This window comes from Tamandua tetradactyla, chromosome 24, assembly GCF_023851605.1.
Source record: "Tamandua tetradactyla isolate mTamTet1 chromosome 24, mTamTet1.pri, whole genome shotgun sequence".
NCBI classification, from domain to species: domain Eukaryota; kingdom Metazoa; phylum Chordata; class Mammalia; order Pilosa; family Myrmecophagidae; genus Tamandua; species Tamandua tetradactyla.
This window is the reverse complement of record NC_135350.1, coordinates 51,666,158-51,675,271: the sequence shown is the minus strand read 5'-3', so window position 1 is coordinate 51,675,271 and position 9,114 is coordinate 51,666,158. Positions and strand designations below refer to the sequence as shown.

The 9,114-nt window shown below is 39.9% G+C and overlaps 1 pseudogene; it reads right to left on the bottom strand.

Moving 5' to 3' along the window:
- Positions 1 to 2,127: 2,127 nt before the first annotated feature.
- LOC143668212 (mRNA export factor GLE1 pseudogene) lies at positions 2,128 to 8,740 on the bottom strand (annotated as a pseudogene).
- Between the last annotated feature and the right edge of the window lie 374 nt (positions 8,741 to 9,114).

The following is a 9,114-nucleotide window of genomic DNA, read 5'->3' as shown; positions in this document are numbered from 1 at the left end:
TTTCTGCTAACTGAAGTCTTAGAATAGACTAATTTCCATAACTGTACTTGCTGGAAGAAAATCTTCTAAATTTTATTGCTTGTGAGATACCTGATATGCTGTATTTGCACTGTGGACCTGTCTTCCGGTATATATACTAAATGCTAACCTCTAGGTAGCAGAACTTGCAATGTCTGTGAACTCATTCAGCCATCATCTTCTTGAGGCTCTGGTAGGCTAATGAGTTGGTTCTCAGGAAGGCCTATTTCAATGTAAAAGGTGGGCATCATTACTAGCTCTTTCTGTCATATTGAGTAGTTGGATTTTATGACTTTCACTGCATCAAGGACTAGTTCAGGGAACTACTGAAGGAAAGATCAACTCCAGGGTCTTGGAGACATTGGGCTGTTCAACTAGGAGGAGTGTCAGACTGGAGTGGGTTAAGATGCAGACAAGAATGATAAGGTTCCATTTACCAAATAGCTTTGCTGTGGCCAAGGTCAAGGAGAGAACATTTAAATCCTTCACAACCTGTAAGTGACAAGTTCTCTGTACCCTCAAAGTGAATGTTTTTTTCTGCCAGCATGAAGGACTATGGTGGTCTCTGATGTGGGTTTCATGACTGTGAATAAGGTAGGATCCTACAGGCAAAATGGAGCCTCTTACAGGTAGTTTAATAGAGGTAACTTGCCATAAGTGTCAAAAATTGAAAGACCTACAACTTCCACATGGGTTCCTAAGCCAGATAAGTCCTGAAACCCAGAGAGGCCAGCCTCTCTAAGAATATAAACTAGTTCCATCCCCCATCCCATATTATTAATAGCCCTTCCTAAATGCAAAAGTTAAAATGGGCATAGCCCAAATACCCCTAAAGATTGGGAGAAACATCAAAGGAGAAGGTGGAGTTATAATAGAGAAGATAAGATTTAATAAATGAGTATGACTGGTGAATCATTATGTTGATATTTCTTTTATTTTCTAGTGTCTTGGAGCAGCTAAAAGAAATCTAAAATTGTAGAACTTTAACTCATACCAAACTCTGAAATCTATTCCGTAACTAATTATTGTGGTGCGCTTTGAAATTTATTGCTTTTTTCTATATATGTTGTATTTCACAATAAAGAAAGTAAAAGGAAAAAAAAGTTGAAAAACAAACAGCGTTCAATAAGTTCACCTCAGTAGATTTCACAGGTGCTAGGTAATGGCTGAGGCTTCTTGTCTAACACCTCAAATTCCACATTAGATGTATCTTGAAACTAAGTGGTCCTGACAACTTTGCTAAATGTAAACAGGAGGAACACCCAAAAAACACTGAAAATTGAGATGAAGAATTCTAGTCATAACCAAATATCTTCATGAAGCCATAAGTCACCACTAATATTTTTGCTGACATAGGCATGGTAATAAATATTGATGAAACATGTAACTAAACCAAGACACTACAACATTTCAAGTGCAGCACTGGGAAATTCTATTTAAAATATGTGGCTCACTCTTGTTTTTTACCTATGTATTCTATGCTCATCTATGTCTCAGGACACTTTGCCTTTGCTGTCCCTTACTCTTGAACTAGACATAAACATGATTTGGATATGGAACTGAAACTACTGGCTAGTCTGAGTCTCTTGGAAGGGTAATTTTAAGGAAGAAATGGCTGAAAGTGTCATATCTATTTGTATAATTTCTGCTATCCATATTACTTATAAAGGGGAAGAGAAAAGAATGCCCAAATTTATTGTGATGTACCTGATACTGTATGAGTTTGCCCTTTTTAGGGAAGGCGATTCTCTGTATCAAAGCCTACAAAATTTTAGGAGTTGAATTACTCAGAATATACAAGCCTAACCTGCATCTGCTGCAAGGCTTTCATTCTCTGGGCCTCAAAGCTTTTGGGTTATTTGGTAAATTGGTTGAAGTAGCATATCCACCTGTTCTGTTCTCCAAAATTAGAAGATGCCTACTTAGCACTGGTCTTCTAGCAGTAGAGCATGTTCAGTGGCTGGAAAACAGGGAACACTTCTTTACATTGACGATCACTGTTCTCCTTTGAACATTTACTTTTACTGAAGTCTGTACTTCAGTGGCTCCATCTGGGCCTGCACTATAGGACTCAAGTAGAAAAACTTTATTCTCATAGCAACATAGCTCTCATGGGGGGCTCAGGTTGATGAGATTGGTTCTTCCTAATCTTGATTCTGCCTCTTGGGTACTTGGCACAAGCTTGACAAACTTGCCTACAAAACAGACAGGAAACTGATTGGGGCCATTTGTTCTCAGAGAGTCAGTTGAGATGTCTACACTTTAGCAGACTCTGACATCCACAGATACTGTTCTGTTTTCCATTAACGTGATTGTGCTGCCTCTTATCTTCTACTCTAGGCCACTACTTCAAAAGCAGGAAACACAATTTCATAGTAGCCTAGATATAGCAACCAGAGCTGTTGAGAGATGCTTGTATTTTCCTAATAACCTACTTAGCAAAAATTGTGTCTTCTGACTTTGGAAGTAGGGTAGGTTGCATTGGACAAATCTTTTGCACTATTCTTATATTCCTAGTTTCATGAATTTCTTATATGCTAGGAAAGTTGGTATTTCAACTTCATTTAATATGGGTCACTGTGCCCAACTTTTGGTTAATCAATTAAGCAATCTTCTATTGCCTCTTGTAGCTACTGGAGCTGCTATAACAAGTTCAGAATCATAGGTAAATGCTCTCATATTGATAAATTCAGCTGGAACCACCAGTATATTCTATCCTCCTTGTTTTAACCTTCTTAGATTCTAATTCCACCTATGTTTTTCTAGTTCCTGCTGAGGCAAATTAGAAACTCTTGTCATCATTTTGGCTTATAAGAGCAGACTGTTAGTATTTCCTTAAAGTTGGTATCTGCCTCTAATTATGAATCTGGAAGCAAAAAGGTGTGTCAGGAAATGGGCCTTGAGGAGAAATAGGCATCGCACAGTAAGGCAACTGCCTCAGAAATTTGCCTCAAAAGTTTTAGTATTCTTAGATGATATGGACTAGTATTAGGGCTTTCAGTTCTCTTAACTTTGAGACCACACAGATGCCCATTCCATGTCTCAATGTCATGCTATTCTCCTTCATTGAGGTGCTTAATAAAACTATGCATTCAACCAGCATATGTCTCTTAAAAACAAAGCCACAATAGGTAAATGTAAATCAAAACTCCAATGAGATATTTCCTAAAACTCACTAGAATGGCTATTATAAAAAAATAAAAAAAATGGAAAATGACAAATGCTAGAGAGGATGTGGAGAAAGAGGCACTTATCCACTCTTGATGGAAAAGTAAAGTGGTGCTCTGGAAGGAAGTTTGGTAGTTCCTCAGGAAATTAAGTATAGAATTGCCATATGATCCAGCAATTCCATTATTAGGTATATATTCGGAGGAATTGAAGGCAAAGACACAAATGGACAATTGCACACCAATGTTTATTGCAGCATTATTTATGATTGCCAAGAGATGGAAACAATCCAAATGTCCATCAACAGATGAGTGGTTAACCAACTGTAGTATATAAATACAATGGAATACTATGCAGTTGTAAAACAGAATAATGTGAGTGAACCTTGAGGACATTATGCTGAGTGAAATTAGCCAGAAACAAAAGAACAAATCCTGTATGATCTCACTAATATGAACCAACATTAATGAGTGAACTTTGAGAGTTAAAGTTGAGAAAACAGGATATCAGGAGATAGAAAGAGGGTAGAGATCAGGTATTTGATTCTAAAGAAGTACAGAATGCTCAATAGGATTGATTTTATAGATCCAGAAATGGATAGCAAATATCTCATGGAAACACAATATTGTAACTATGCAGAACAAAGATGAGTGTGAGTATGGTTGAAAGAGAAAGGTTAGGCATATGTATGACCCTGGAAGGAGAGATAGAAGATCTTTGACTGTATAACTTCACAAAACCTTAAGTAGTCAGTGAGGTGATTAAATGTACAAATATAAAAGTGTTTTTGCATGAGGGAGAACAAGTGAATCTCAATATTGAAAGGTGTTGAAAATGGGATGGTATACAGGGAAAAAGTACAATCAATGCAGGCCAGGATCTGTCAACAGTAACATTGTAATATGCTTCCACTGAATGTAACAAAGGCATTTTGACAAAACTAAATGACAACAAGTGAGGGATATGGGGAAGAACTATGGATACTTCATGAAAGAAAAGGAAATGTCTTCATATAGATTATAGTGTGTGAAGGCATGGCTATTTACTTAGGTTGGATTGTGTGATGTGCAAATAAAGCTGTTTAAAAATGAAGAGAGAGAAACAAATACTAGAGAAAATGTGGAGAAAGAGATGTACTTATTCATTGGTAGGGAAGCTGAGAGGTCAGCCCTTTTGGAGGAAAGCATAGTGGTTCCACAGGAGACTAGGGGTGAGATTGCCATATGATCCTGCAAATGTTGCTAGATATATACCTGGAGGAATTGAGAGTTGGGGTGCGAATGGACTTTAGTACACTGGGGTTTATAGTGGCAGAGTTTGAGATTCACAATGAATGGAGTTGGCCTAAGGATACAACAACTGAGGAAAGGAAGAGGGAACTATGGCATTTATATACAATGGGCTACTGAGCAGCTGCAGGAAGGAATGAAGTTGTGAGGCATGCAACTAGGTTAATGAACCTTAAGGACAGTATGTTGAATGAAATGTCAGAGACAAAAAGATAAATATTATCATGCTTTGCTCACATGGACTAACTAAAATACACAAACTCAGAGAATTGAAGTTGAGAGCATGGATTATCGGGTTGGGTCCTATTGTAAAGGATCCTAGATTGTAAACTCTTATAGCAGTCACATCTATTCTGGAGTTGTAACTATTAGTTCTAAATTCTGAGATACTGAGCTCTTTGTATATTACCTGGTCATTTCCTGAAACTTCAGGTATTTATGTGACACCTGAGATTCAGAGGAAGAGCACAGAAGCTATGAAAGTCAACATTACCCCATTCAGCAACTGTGAAAAAAGCTGAAAAAATAATCAGGTTTTGACTAGAGATATGAATGAAGCTGATCTGGATAGGACAAATGTAAATCAGAATACTGGGTAAAGGATGATATGGCCCGTATTTTCAAACCTCAACTTCTGTGTGAGGCCTAAGGGAAAGATGTTTATTTGGTACAAGATTTATATTTTGGGTAGCACATTGTCTAATTTAACTTGTATGGTCAGTTTACTTAACACCATAATTTATGCCCTTGAATAGGGCATGAGATCTTGTCTGTTTGTACAGATTAGTGTGATGCCCTGATCTATCCCAGAATAGTTTGGGCAGAGAATAACAAAGTATTTGCAAAGTCCTCTTGGAGGACTTGGGAGAAAGGAGGAAATATTCAACTTCCCTGTCTGAGATATTGCTGATATTCTCACAAACAGTGGGGACAAACAATTTAATATGCTAAGTTCTCGATCTTGGGGCTTGTCCCATGAAGCTTTTTCCTGCAAAGGAGAAGGTAAGCCTACTTATAATTAGGCCTAAGAGTCACCCACAGAGGACCTCTTGTATTGCTTAGATGTGGCCTTTTTAAGTCAACTCAGCAGATGAACTCACTGCCCTCTCCCCTACATGGGACATGACTTTCAGGGGTGTAAATCTCCCTGGCAAAATGGGACCTGACTCCTAGGGATGAGCCAGAACCTGGCATCATGGGATTGAGAAAGCCTTCTTGACCAAAAGGGGAAAGAGAGAGAAATGAGACAAAATTAAATTTCAGTGGTTGAGAGATTTCAAACAGGGTTGCGAGATTATCCTGGAGGTTATTCTGATACATTGTATAGATACCCCTTTTCAGTTTATGGTAAATTGGAATGACTAGAGGAATGTAACCTGAAACTGTTGAACTGTGTTCCAGTAGCCTTGATTCTCGAAGAAGACTTTATAACTATGTAGTTTTACACTGATTGTGTGATTGTGAAAACCTTGTATCTGATGCTCCTTTTATCCAGGCTATGGACAGACAGGTAAAAAAATAAGGATAAAAAAATAAAAAAATATTAGGGGAGATAAAGGGTAAAAAACTGGGTAGATTGCAATACTATCAGTGAGATGGAGGGGCAAGCAGTATGGCATATTTGAGTTTTTTCTTTTTATGGAATGATACATACATTTTAAAAATGATCACAGTGATGAATACACAACTGTGTGATAATATTATGAGCCATTGGTTGTGTACTATATTTGGATTGTATGTGTGTGAAGATTTCTCAATAAAAAAATATAAAAAAAAACAAGCAAACAAAGCCCAAACCAAAACAAATCTCATTTTATCAGATGCTGGGAAGTGATGAAAACTGACAGACTCCTTGGTAAATTGGGAATCAAGTAAGAAATGGCTTGTAGTAGCTCCCCACAGCTTCTTATGGTTTAGTATTCTAGGAAATTCACAAGACATTTTGCCATTCAGACCAGCTGTGCCTCAAGCTCAGTATATGTGGCCCATGTGGTAAGTGCCAGCACAGAGCTGCTTCCTGATATATACTGACTGAAATAATTGCTTAACAGTTCTGCAGAATACAGTATGTTTAACTTCCTTGTAAACAGATCTCAGTGTTTGGTGCTCAGCTCCTAAAATGTTAAAAACTAAGAGATTGTCTATGCTTCCTGCAAATACTTTTTAAGGAAGGACTCCTAGAAGGAAAAAAGCCTCTCTTTAAATGCAATTGCAAAGTGAGTGGTTTGTCCAAGGTAATAGTAACAGGCAGGAGGGGCTAAAATTCAGATCTGCAATTCCAAAGCCTGTACCTTTTCTCCTACTTTGCCCACCCTTCAGTTTATAGTTAGTGATGCATCCCATTCTGTCTCACACCTGTTCCCAATAAATCATGATGGCAACTGTACATGATTAAGCAGCTGCAACTTATAATTACATGACATTAGTAACTTTGAATTAATATCCTAATTTGAGAGCAAGGCATGGCAAGATGTGGCATAGTAAGATGTGGAATTTAATTAGCCCTCTAGGACAGTCAGTAAATAGCCAGAGACTGTCTGGAACAGCTATTTGGGGGACATCTGCAACTGGATACCCATTGTACACCAGTCTGGAATGGATGGAATGGCTGAGATCCCATGTTGTGAGGGCTAGCACCCCTCCCCCACTGGCAAAACACTGGGTGTTTTGGAGTTGGTTTCTTCAGGGAAAAAGAAGCAGTCTACAATAGGAGCAAGAAAAGTATCTCAACCAATCTCCAAATGTGGAATAGTTAACAAATTCAGACTGCTGAATACAAGCTCCAAGCACAGATAAACCTGGAGAAAGCATGAGCACAGATAAACTTGCAGCAAGCACAAAAGGAACCGGGAGGTCTCTCTCTGACAGAGATGAGGTGGGGTGGATGAAAATAAAAACAAAACAAAACAGAGACTTTTGGAGTTGGAAGTGCTTAGAATACTAGAAGAGGGCTGGGCACCAAGAAAAGGGGCACGTAGAGCTGGATACAAACTCTGGCTCTTGATTGGCAAACTCAAGGGGCTAGGGTCGAGCTCTGAAAAGGATTTTTTTTCTTTTCCTTCCTTCCTTCTTTCCTGCATCTCTTCCTCCACTTCTTCCTTCCTTCCTTCTCCCTCCATTTCTTCCTTCCTTCCCTGCTTCCTTCCTTCTTGCCCTCCTTCCTTCCTTCCTTCCCTCCCTCCCTCCCTCCCTCCCTCCCTCCTTCCTTCCTTCCTTCCTTCCTTCCTTCCTTCCTTCCTTCCTTCCTCCCTCCCTCCCTTCCTTCCTTCCTTCCATGGCTCAAGTGACCTCCTGGTGCAAATTTGTAAGGAGGTCCCACATTTTCTGTAGCGCTAGCTCATTCACAGCTTGGTCTCCTGCTGTAGGAAAGCCATTCTCAGAAGTAGCCTGAATGCTTCCTGAGATGAGATAACATAGCTGGTTACCCTGGGTCCAGAAGGCAGACAAGTCTATCTTAAGCAGGTCTCTGTGCTGGTCAGGGGAGTTTAGTTGCTGGTTGATGTGCAGCAGCTTCTCCAGCAGGGCATAGAGGCTCCACAGGCAGATCTGGCTTTTTACCCTGTGAAGGCACTTCTCCATTTGCTTCAGGAGCTGCTGTTCTGCCTCCTGCAGCTCTAGGTTGAGAATCTTTGCTCTGTGGTGATGCCCAGCTTTTAGCTTCTCCTGGTGCCCCAGGGCTTCTCTGGAACTCTTCTCCATCACTTCCCATAAGGCCTGGAATTCTTTATGGTGCTTCAGTTCCTTCCATTCATCAAAACACTTCAGTTTTTCCAATGCCATCTCAAAGAGGGCCCACACCATCTTCTTTTGCTCCTCCTGCCATTGCCTCAGGCTCTCAGTTACTTTCATTCTGTGCAAGAGCTCATACATTTGGATACAGCCTTCCAAATGGATCCCGTGGGAGGACTGAAGAACCATAGATTCTGTGTTCTGGGTCTCATGTTTATCCTTCTTTCCATTTGAGGATGTTGTGGGATGACTGATGAGAACCCAGGGTTTCTGAGAAAAGATTTGGGAACAAATGAAGGTTGGTCTAGGGTTGAGGTAGATGGTGTTGACATCTCAGTGGGAGGTGGGTTCTCTTGCATCTGGGTAGGACATGATCTACCACCTATCCAGAGTAAGAAAAGAGTTTGAGGAAAGATATACATTCTTCTAAAATATCCTTGCCCCCACAGAAGCCAGTCTTGGTGGTAGCAGAGGTGGCCTTTGTCAGAGCTGCACAGTGCCTGCCAGGTCTCCCAGCTGTGACACTCAGACAGCATGGCCACTCTGAGTATTACCCCTAAGAGGTGCCTCTTTTGACTAAACAAGTCCTCTGAAAATGTCCCTTTCTTAAAGGACCCCATAAGTGGATTAAGACTAAACTTGAATGGGTAGGGTCACACCTCCATGGAAACAACCTAATCAAAAGGTCCCACACACAGTTGGGTGGGTCCCATCTCCATGAAAACAACCTAGTAATAAAATCCCACTCATAATAAGTCTGCACCCACAAGATTGACTTAAAAGACCATGGATTTTCTGGAGTGCATAACAGTTTCAAACTAGCATAGGTACTAATTAAATAAATGCATCTTTTTTTTTTTTTTTTGGCATGGACAGGCTCAGGGAATTGAACCCAGGTCTCCAGCATGGC